Source organism: Palaemon carinicauda, chromosome 11, assembly GCF_036898095.1.
Source record: "Palaemon carinicauda isolate YSFRI2023 chromosome 11, ASM3689809v2, whole genome shotgun sequence".
NCBI lineage: Eukaryota > Metazoa > Arthropoda > Malacostraca > Decapoda > Palaemonidae > Palaemon > Palaemon carinicauda.
The window spans coordinates 139621325-139633824 of record NC_090735.1 but is presented as its reverse complement, the minus strand read 5'-3'; the positions used below and the strand labels follow the sequence as shown (position 1 = coordinate 139633824).

At 33.2% G+C, this 12500-nt stretch overlaps 1 protein-coding gene across 12 annotated transcripts in view; it reads right to left on the bottom strand.

Moving 5' to 3' along the window:
• LOC137650248 (probable glutamate receptor) overlaps window positions 1-12500 on the bottom strand; it is a 514807-nt gene that overhangs the window by 405581 nt on the left and 96726 nt on the right. The gene's annotated exons all lie outside the window — the stretch shown is intronic.

Below are 12500 nucleotides of genomic sequence, written 5' to 3'. Positions count from 1 at the left end.
ATGAAAATTTTAACAAAATGACACATATTCTCTCCAGTCATCTGAGTGGTAAGGAAACCAACAGTAACAGAACAAATACCCGATGGGACAAAAATCCACCCCTAACGATACACTCCTAGGTTTAGATGCAATTGTTGATTAAAATGCATGAATGTTCCTACAGTTTTCTTAAAAAAAAAAAATATATATATATATATATAATATATATATATATATATATATATATATATATATATATAAATATATATATATTTATATATATATATATATATATATTTATATATATTTATATATATATATATATATTTATATATATATATATATATATATATATATACATATATATATATATATATATATAGGCTACATATATATATATATATATATTTATATATATATATATAGGCTACATATATATATATATATATATATATATATATATATATATATATATATATATATATACATACATACATATATTTACAGTATATATATGTGTATATATATATATATATATATATATATATATATATACATATACATATATATACTATATACATATACATATAAACTTATATAAGCATATGCATGTATAAATATATATACAAATATATATACATATATCAATAAATATATATATATATATATATATATATATATATATATGCATATATATACACCAGTATATATATATATATATATATATATATATATATATATATATGGATATTATATATACATACAGTATATATATATGTATATATATAGATACTATATATATATACTATATATATGAATTAAATACATAAATAGGTGTACAATACATATGAATATATGTAAATGTACATAACTATATATACACACATATGCATATATTTCTTATACCATTATATATTTATATATATATATATATATATATATATATATATATATATATATATATATATATTTCTATTTACATATATATATGCATATAAATACATATATATATATATATATATATATACATAAATATACATATATGTGTGTATATATATACATCTATACTTATTCATATAACATATATATATATATATATATATATATATATATGTAATGATTAGAATAGTTAATATTACATGTTTAAAACAAATGACGTAATATGTCATGTTGGTTGGAGGAGCTAACCCTGAGATTTGCTGTAGTCATTCAAATCGTAAACAGGACATACAATGCTAATCTCAGCAATTTGACATTCTTCTTAAACGTCAACACATTGTCTCAGCGTGTGAAAGTTTGTGACGTCACCGGATGCAGGTGTCTTCCGAGTTTGTGACGTGTCTAAAGTAAACTAAGCATACGATATCTGTGATATCGATAATTTAGTCAGTTCATATCTATACTTCACCAGAATTGGTCATCTGGACCAACCCAGCTTCCTCCAGTGATGGAGATGTTTAACTCTGTTGTTTTTATAGAATAAATACTTAAAAACTATTAAGATGTATTCAGTTAATCCATTTTCATACATCTGAAACAACACTTACTCAATGTGTGCTTATAACAGTAGCACACCAATAAATGGTGGCAGCGATTAAACTCTAAGACAGCGGTTAAACTCTAAGAATTAGAGAAAAATCTTCAAGACTTCAAAATAATAGCTGTAAAACCAGAGAAATATCTTCAAGACTTCAACATAAAAGCTGTAAAACCAGAGAAAGATCTTCAAGACTTCAAAATAAAAGCTGTAAAACCTGAGAAAGATCTTCAAGAACTCAACATTATCTACAAGAATCTACAATTTTGACTAAGTCCAACGAAACAGCTAACATCAACATATGTTAGTATACAACCTGAATCTTCAATCAACATCCTAGGAAACCCGAGGACTGGCGTTCAACAATTGCAAAACATATCCAGGAAGAACTACATTCAACAAGAAACAAGAACGAGACATCGCTAACAAAACATCAAGAGAGAGAGAGAGAGAGAGAGAGGACGTGTCGACTTCATATATAAGCTAAGTACAGATATTTTTAATTCATTCCAGTTTGGGCAGTGAAGTGTAGTTATCACAAGTCGTTAGTCGATTATTACTGGGGTGAGTGAATTGCTAAACTTTGTTATAGGAAACTCCGATTTCTCATTTAGAATTTTTCTTTCTTTGTGCTAATTCCTTTTTCTTTCAGAAATTCTCGGGGAAATGTTTTGGGATTAGTAACATTGTTGGGGGAATTTTATTATACATATGCGTTTACGCAGTGGGCGTCTGTACTCATATAGATATTTTGATAGAATTGCAAGGGGTCAAAGAGATAGGAAAAAAAAAAATACAGCAGTCATGGCTCCTCCTGTCAGCCCTACCCCTGGACCTAGTGGTGTAGGCCAGACTAATCCTCCTCCAATTGTGACGCTTGTAAATGCCAGGTCAGCAATCCTTCCTTTTCAAGGTCGGGTCAACGGGTTCTTGCCACAAAATGTGGAGTCATGGATTTCATCCGTTGATGCCCATTTAAATGCCAAACAAATCGTAGACCCTTCTGTACAATTACAAGAAGCTAAAAGTTTTATAGATTTTTCTAAGGGGGATGCGAGTGCGTATTTAAGAGGTGTTTCATTTCAAGAAGCAGTTACTTGGGATGATTTCAAAGTTAGGTTACGCGCGATCTATGGGGGTGAGGAAGCCTTGGATGTAGTGTTAACGTTACGAAATACACTTAATCAAGCCACAATGAATCGGCTTAATGTTATTGAGAGAGCAGCTCTCATAGCTGATAGGCTTAACGAATATCAGGACATTTTAGGTAATTCCACTTGGGTTACTAACGATAACATCTCCGTGAAAGATTTTTTACGATTAATGTATTTAACTTGCATGACACTTATGTTGCCTGAAGCTTTAGTGCGGTGTTTTGATAAGAAGTTAACGCCTGCAAGTACGGAATTGGATGTCTATAAACAGATAAAGAAACACATGTCCAAGTGTCCAGATCTCGATCCCGTGTTATCTCAAGTTTTTGCTAAGAATGAAACAAAACCACAAACAGTGAACGTAGTTAACAGTCCGGTAGCGGGATTGACGTGTTATAACTGCAAACATCAAGGTCACATAAGCGCAGACTGTAGAACGAAATTTTGCTCAATTCACAACACAGCAACACATTCTTATAGTCAATGTTACTCGCGTAAGACACAACAATATCCTAGAAATACACAGTCAATTCCACAGTCAGTTCCATATGGAAATAAAAAGAAAAATCCTCATTTTAACAATAAGAAGAAACAACCAAATGTCAATGCAGTTCAGAGTCCGAAACAAACAAACACTTCTTCAAATATCGCTGAGCCTGGGCCGTCAAACCAGACCTCGCAAGGTCAGACTAATTTTCAGAATGTGCAGAGCAAAGCAAATACCACATAGTTAACTCTAGAGGGGAAGAGAGTGATGTTGGGTCAAGGTCATTCATGTCAACATCAATAGTATTGAATAATCAATTTAATGTTTTATCAGATAATTGTGAGACAATAGATTTTCCTATGAAACACACGGCCGAATTAAGTAAAACAGTGCATGCTCCCGTTGATTTGCAACGAATTCATACAATAATAAGCCAAAATGAGTTACGGCCAACCTTATATGCTGTAAATTTAGAACACAAATCCTTTACGTTATTTTTTGACTCTGGTAGTCCACGTAATATTATGGATTTGAAGACGCATCATTTGTTGTTTTCGAACTTTCCGATTGAAAAATCAGGAATTAGACTTTCAGGTATAGGAAATAATGAATTAAACGTCATAGGCATAACTCATATTCAGTTCAGAGTCGGTAATCGCACGTTTGCCGATACATTTGTTGTTGTAAAAAACATTAATATGTATCCAGCTGTAATTATAGGATACCCATCTATGGGAAATCAAAACATTATCTTAGCTCCTGCCAAGCACGGCGTGTATATCAAAGGGAAATTCTATAAGTCTTCTAATACCTTAAAGTCAGTTTTGGATAAAAAGGAGACGACAAATGTAACCGTAACGTACGTTGAAGAACCAATAACTTGTCTCACTAATAAAGAAATAATATACGCGACCCAGCAGAATTCTCGTTCACCCGTAATATCATCTTGCACGCAATCTATCGAACCAAACATACCTTCGAATTTAATAGTGCAAATAAAGAAAACACTACCGGGATCTGAAATATTAATCCTTTCCGATACTTTGAAAACTAACGGATTGTCTGTCACACAAGCTATTTATACAGTAGGCTCACATCAGCAATGTAATATCGAAGTCTGTAATCATTTAAATAACACTTTAGTAATTCACAAAAATCAACATATCTTGGATGTAGAAGTTTATAAACATCGTATTCTTACCGTTGCTGAAATCAATCACTCTCAATCAGTTGCGGATGAATCCCTTTTGCGATCTATTAAAAATAAAATCAGTAAGGACATTCAAGACGAAGAAATTCAGCAGAAAATTTTTGAAATTTTAACTAAATATCAAGATGTCTTTTCCACTACGGATGGATCCTTAGGAAAAACAGATGTGATCGAGCATCAAATAAGGTTAAAGGACAAGCAGAAAATTATATATGTACCCTCGTACAGACTCCCTATGAAATTCCAGAATGAAATAAATGATGAAGTAGGTAAAATGTTAGAGGAAGGAGTCATTAGAAAATCAAACAGCCCTTATAATTTTCCTTTAATAGTTGTACCGAAAAAAGATCGAACATGGCGTATCTGCGTCGACTTTCGTCGTCTAAATGAGGAAACGATCCCTGATCGATTCCCAGTGCCATGTACTGACGATATTTTGTCTTTGTTAGGTCAGAATAAATATTTTACCAGTTTGGACTTACTTAAAGGCTTTCACCAGATATCATTAGAAGATAGTATCCCATACACAGCCTTCAGCACAGCCAGGGGACATTATGAATTTTTACGGATGCCTTTTGGTTTACGTTGTGCTCCTATAACATTTACAAGAATGATTAACATAGTGTTTGGAGACTTGTTAGGGGATATATTGCATGCCTATATGGATGATCTTGTAATCTTTTCCAACACCTTAGAAGAACATCTACGTAAGTTAGAACTAGTACTACAGAGATTAAGACAACATAACTTAAGGGTAAAGATTAGTAAGTGTGAATTTTTCAAAACAAAATTAATATATTTGGGTTTCATGGTGTCAAGCCAAGGTCTTAAAGTAGTCCATGATAAGGTGTCGGCTATACGTAATTTTCCCATACCTACTAATGTCAAGGGAATACAGCAATTTCTGGGTTGCAGTGGATATTACAGGCGTTTTATACGCAACTATTCAATAATAGCCGCTCCTTTAACTGATCTTACGAAGAAGGGCGTAGATTTCATATGGTCTGAGCAACATCAACAGGCGTTTAATACTTTGAAAGATGAACTGTGTAGTTCTCCTATCTTAAAATTTCCTGACTTCGGTAAGGAATTCTTCATTGCAACAGACGCCTCAGACTTAGGAGTAGGAGGGGTATTGCTTCAGCAATATGATAAACAATTTTTCCCGATAGCTTTCTATTCTCGAAAATTGAGAACTTCCGAAAGTAAGTATGCAGTAATAGACAAGGAAGGACTAGCTATTGTTAATTCGCTAGTGCATTTTAAGTTCATAATTTACAGTTATCCCGTTGAGGTTCTTACTGACCATAAACCACTAACAGAGTTCTTTAAAGGCTTCAATCACAGCCCTAAACGAACTCGGTGACATTTGATCATTCAAGATTTTGGCGCAAGAATCGGGTATTTACCTGGGAAAGCAAATATCATTGCGGATGCATTATCACGCAACCCCGTGTCATCTTGTACGGAGCCTTTAGCTGAATTAATAGATATATCAACATCCATGCCTATTGTAAAAACAATATCTGAACAAGAAGATTTAGGCTGGAGTGCTGAATTGTTACAGACTGAGCAAAGAAAAGATCAGAAAATAGAAACAATTATAAATGCTTTGAAAGGCAATCATAAAGAAAAGGAATATATAAAGTATAAGCAGCAGAATTATATAATCAAAGATAATATTCTGTGTAGGACTGTGACAAGGAAAACCCGCAATACACCACATGTAACTAACGACCAGGTAGTAGTACCAATCTCACTTATTTCCACTGTCCTGAATTGGTTGCATTCAAATCCATTACATGGACACCCTGGGTTCTCATTAATGTCACAGAAAGCCAAATCGTTGTTTTATTGGCATACAATGCTTACAGATATAAAAAGACACATAGCTAATTGTCGCACATGTCAGGAAAACAAAGGGCATACGAAAACACCTGTCAGCCTAGGAGCTTATCCTGTGCCCAATCAACCCTTTGAAAGAATACATTTAGATTTGTTAACAGGATTTTACGAGTCAGACAGAGGAAATAAGCACCTCTTAGTAATTATAGATGCTTTAACTCGATATACAGAACTAATAGCGCTTAAAACTAAAACTGCGATTGAATGCGCTAGGAAGTTTTACGAGTGTTACATTTGTAAACATGGAATTCCACACATGATAATCTCAGACTCGGGTGGTGAATTTAATAATCACTTTCTTACCTCATTGTGTGAATTCCTCAACATGAAAAAAATTAATACCATGATATATCACCCAGAGTCGAATGGGCTAGTGGAAAGAGCAAATAGGAAGATATTAAATATATTGAGGGTAACACTAGGGGGATCAGACCCCAACTGGGATATTGCAATACCGGCGGCACTGAGTACTCTGAATCATTCATATCATATATCAATTAAAATGTCACCGTATGAAGCATTGTATGGTACCCCAGTTAGAACACCTTTCCATGTATTAACGCCTACAACTAATCTATCAAATCCTTTAAAAGAATGTATAAATGCAAGTATAAGTCGATATGATATCCTTCGAAAGAATTTAGAAGAATCACAAATCATAATGAAAAGGAATCATGATAAAATAGCGAAACCAACTAAAACATATACCGTGGGTGATAACATCTATATTCAAATCAATGTCAGAAAAGGGCTCAACTATAAACTAACACCTAAGTTTGAAGGCCTATTTAACATTTTGGAAACATTAACGGCCAATAGGTTTAGAGTTCAAAACGTATCCCAACCCACGGATGAGAGAATAGTACCATTGGCTCACATAAGAAATTAAAAAGAAAAGAGAGGAAAAGAAGTGAGGGAAAATTTTATTCTGTTTTATGTGATTAAAAGTTTTCTTTTTAATACAGGAGTAATTACATATATTTTTTCTCGTTACAGGTTTCCAAGATGAATTTTTTGTTGTTGGGAGTGATATTGTTCGCTCAGACATTTTTCTCGTATGGGATGAGCTCTAAGACTAAAAATATATATTTTAAATATGGCAATATAGTTGAAAGACAAGAAGACATTTTTATTACATCAACCAACGTAATTGTAGAAGTGAATATGCAAGCAATTTTTCTTCAAGAGAATGATGTCATTAGCTTAAGAACCGCCATTTCAAGGTTTTCTGCATCATTGGATGAGTTGCATAGAAGACATTTTCATTTGACTACAAAGAGTTTGCTTGGATCAACATTAAAAGTTGCAGAGATGCTATCTGATGACTTGAAAAATAAGACTGGCGAGACAGGATCTTTGGCTTATGACCTTTTGATGTGGACTGTAGGACACGAACATAAAGAAAAACGGAATCCGTTTATTTATGCTGCATTAAGCATCTTTGGGTCTGTTGCAAGTTTAGGTTTAGGAATTTCCAATCGTCTTAAAATTAGTAATCAAAATAAGAAAATTGAGTTCTTGACTCATAAAGATGAATTGATTATGTCAGAACTAAGGAATCAGTTAGCTTCAATCAATAAAATTATGGATTTATTAAATGAACATTCAGATAATATCGTTCAAATTATGGAAGTACAGGATTTGTTGGCAACATTAACGTATTATGATTCAAAGATAGATCACATACATAACAGAATTACACATTTCATTGAGAAATCCAAGGATTATGTAGAAGCTATCACGTTAGCAACTAAAGGTGTATTGTCGCCCCATTTGTTGCCTATAAGTTACTTAAAATTAATTCTGAAGAACGGAAGGGATAAACTAGGCTATGTTCCTTTGTTAGACGAACATAGGTTAGAATTTTATTACAGCCTAATTACAGTAAACGTAGATAATAACAAAATTAGGATTACAATTCCCTTTGATTCTTCTGATGCCTGGCAATCTTACAGGATATCACCATTTCCGACTTTCATGACGAATCACTCAAATCCAGTAATATCCAGTTTGACAGGACACGTATTGATTTCCCCAGACAAGGAAACATATACGGTCATTAAAGACTTAAATCAATTAACTCACTGTTCAGACGCAATGGATAGAAAAATATGTACAGCTGACTCATTTGAATTCCATAAAAACTTAATGGATTCATGCGAGTTAGGTATAGTGCTAGACGGTGCTCTCTCCCATACAAGTGAAAATTGTCTGGATAAGCTTTATCCCTTTGACAATAATGAGTTCAATTGCAGACTGAATAATGGCTCGTGGATACGATACGACAAGGACGGCTTCAATGTATCATGCCCTGACGGATCCACGTCCTTCACCAATATCTTCGTCGCAGCAGATGGTTGTGTCGGGACTTCCCCGAATTCCATGGTGACTGGTCTACGGACAATCATCAGAGAACGAGCCTACTTCGCGAACTTCACATGGACCTCTACAATGCCAGCACTTCCTCTCCCGTACAACGGACATGTGGCAAAGCGGTTGATGAAACTTACCGAAAAGGACCACCTGTCACCGACTTATAAGGAAATTCTTCACCCCATACTACTGGCTGGTTTGTGTATCACGGTGGTGATATTTATCGCCGTGAACATCCTTGTTTGGCGTAGGTTACGGCACAGCAAGCAGCTAAAAAGGAATGAGTTGCCTAGCCCCGACAATACGCCCTATCTGATTCAGTTCAAAGCCGTTTGAGTGGCCACCTCATTCGCTAAGGGAGTAATTTGTCGGGAAGATGTTTGTATGAAAAGCTGATTAGTACGCTAGTAATATGTAATTAAAGAAATTTTCTACATTTGCATTGTTAAAAATACATTTAAAACAACATTTAAAAAAATAAATAAAATAAAAAAGGATATAAATCATTTTTTCTCTCGGCATCTAATAAAAATATATAAGCCGGAATGTTAAAAAAGAAAAGAGAAAAAAAAAAATAAAATATATAACAGAATCTATGGGCATCTAATAAAATATATCAGCCCTATATATATATATATATATATATATATATATATATATATATATATGTACGAAACCATGGTACGTGTACGTACCAGGAATTCGTGTTTGTGCACTAAAAATTGAGTATTTTGTTTCTGACAAAGGTAACAATTATTCTTTATCAAGTTACCGAATCATATGTAAGTCAGAAGTTTTTTTGTTTTTTGGTACCATATAATCATTTGCTAGCAATGTACCATATATATGATCTTGGTTTTATCATGCATTTTTCTTTTTGCTTTGGTAATATCTTTTTTGTATGCATTATTGTTATTATTTTTTAATGTGCCTATTTGGACATTCGTCCTCGGTTGATTATGGCTAAAGTTAAACAAAGAATAATACGTATGTCCAGTCACACCTAATAACCATGTTTTGGCTTGTTGTTAAATTTTTGTAAAAAAATTGAGATAGCTGGCCGAGCTAATGTAATGACTAGAATAGTTAATATTACATGTTTAACCCTGGATAGGTACGGTCCTCGGACACCCCTTTAAGGGTATACTCTGACGCGAACGACCCCGACGCCAAAAGAAATTCTTGAAAAATCAGTTTTTGCAGTAACCTCCTTTTTTCTTTTGCCAAAAAAAACTTCAATGAATGCTTAAAACAACTGTAAAAATAAATACTACTCATCTGCAGAAAAACTATTTATTATAAATTTTTTAAAAAATTAAGTAGAAAAAAAAAAGACCTGACATAAAAATTCATAAAAAAAAAGTTTATACATATATACACAAATCCTTTTAGGAATTGATTCTTGAATGTTTAGGACACATCTTGATGTATTTTGGATGAAGTCAGACCCATGGAGGTGAAGATCTGAAATGAGAAAAAAAGGGTAACTTTTTTTGGCCAAAAAAAATTGTCCAAATTTCATGAATTTTTTTGGGTACCCAAATGAAATAGGAAGTGGCTAATTTTTTTAGGGAATAAACATATGTTATCCTAAAATAGAAATATGTAAAAAAATCTTCATTATTTTGTAAATTACATTTATATCAGGGGCCATATCTAAAGGTAATTTTTTGAGTACTTGGAAATTTCGTAAAAAAATACATATATTTAATATATAATATGATATTTATGCAGGTAAAAATATACCAAAATATCACAAATTCTATAGGGAACAAGAATATATATAGATAGGGCAGCTTACGCTTCGGATATGTCCACAAAATGGCCGCCAACCACACTGACTCAGACTCCCTAATCTGCCACTTGAAATGTAGGAAGGGTATGTCAATTTCAAGGTGTTATTTACTAATCTAATTATTATTGGATATGCATAAAAATTGTATGGTGGGTTGCTGGATAATTTTCGATTATTTTACGACTATAAAATTAAAATTCTGACCCAAAAAATTTTTTTTGAAGGGAAATAAAATCGAAAAAAAAAATGTAAAACAATATTTTAGCTAAAAAAATTTGATGATATTCAATCAAATAAAAAGTAAACAAAATTTACCGACAAATAAACATCTAGAGGAATCATTACTCTGTGATAGTTCCTTAGTACGTAGTAATTTTGAAAGAATTGGGAAAAAACGAAAAAATGGCAATCACCGGAAAATCGAACACATACCTATATATACGCCATATCTGGCTAAAAAAAAGATAGGCATGGGTAGCCAGATCATCTAGAAACACTTTCCAACACTATAAAAATATAAGTTTTGCGACACTACTTGCCAATTCCTTACGGTAACATGACTAAGCAAAAAAATGCAAAACAAATAAAAAGGGGCACTCGTGGAAAAATGGCCATTCTAATATACGGCATTTCAGAAAAAAAAAAATTTCAGCCACGTGCTAGGCAAACCATCAAGGCATATTTTCCGACAAATAAACATATAAATGAAATATTACTCTGATAGTTCCTTAGTACGTAGTAATTTTGAAAGAAATGGGAAAAAACGAAAAAATGGCAATCACAGGAAAATCGAACACATACTTATATATACGCCATATCTGGCTAAAAAAAAAATAGGCATGGGTAGCCAGATCATCTAGAAACACTTTCCAACACTATAAAAATATAAGTTTTGCGACACTACTTGCCAATTCCTTACGGTAACATGACTAAGCAAAAAAATGCAAAACAAATAAAAAGGGGCACTCGCGGAAAAATGCCCAACATTCTAATATACGGCATCTCAGATAAAAAAAAAAGACATGCACGTGTTAGCCCAACCATCAAGGCACACTTTCTAACACATAAACATGAAAAAAAAATCAATAATATACGGCAATTCCTTACTACGTAGTAAATTTTTACAAATATTGAAAAAAAAACAGAAATTGGCAACCGCAGTTAAATACCCAATATACCAATAACTACGTCGTATCTGACAAAAACAAAATCACGCATGGGTAGCCAGATCATCTAGACACACTTTCCAACATTAAAAAAGCAAAAGTTTTACGACACTATTTCGCAATATCTTACGGAAAAATGACTTGGCAAAAAAATTAAAAAAAATTAAAAAGGGACACTCGCGGTAAAATGCCCGACATTCTAATATACGACATCTCAGATAAAAAAAAAGACATGCACGTGTTAGCCCAACCATCAAGGCACACTTTCTAACACATAAACATGAAAAAAAAATGAATAATATACGGCAATTCCTTACTACGTAGTAATTTTTACAAATATTGAAAAAAAAACAGAAATTGGTAACCGCAGTTAAATACCCAATATACCAATAACTACGTCGTATCTGACAAAAACAAAGTCATGCATGGGTAGCCAGATCATCTAGACACACTTTCCAACACTAAACAAGCAAAAGTTTTACGACACTATTTGGCAATATCTTACGGAAAAATGACTTGGCAAAAAAATGAAAAAAAATGAAAAAGGGGCACTCGCGGTAAAATGGTCCTCGTGGTGATGAACGACATTTTAACTAAAAAAAAAAACATGCACATGGTAGCCAAACAATCCACCAAGACTTTCCACAACTGATAACCTATACAAGTTGCACCATTCTACGACAATTTCATAATACGTAATAACTTTGATAATTATGCAAACTACCTCAGAAGGGTAAACTCGGACGCGAACGACCCCGACGCGTCTCAGAAATCGGGGAAGGAGTACAGCTACAGCAATGCACATCTGGACACTACTAGAGCGTGTAGGGGAGACACCTCCTGCAGGTCGATCACCCACAAATTCAGTCACAGGGGTGAGTCACGTGAGAAAAA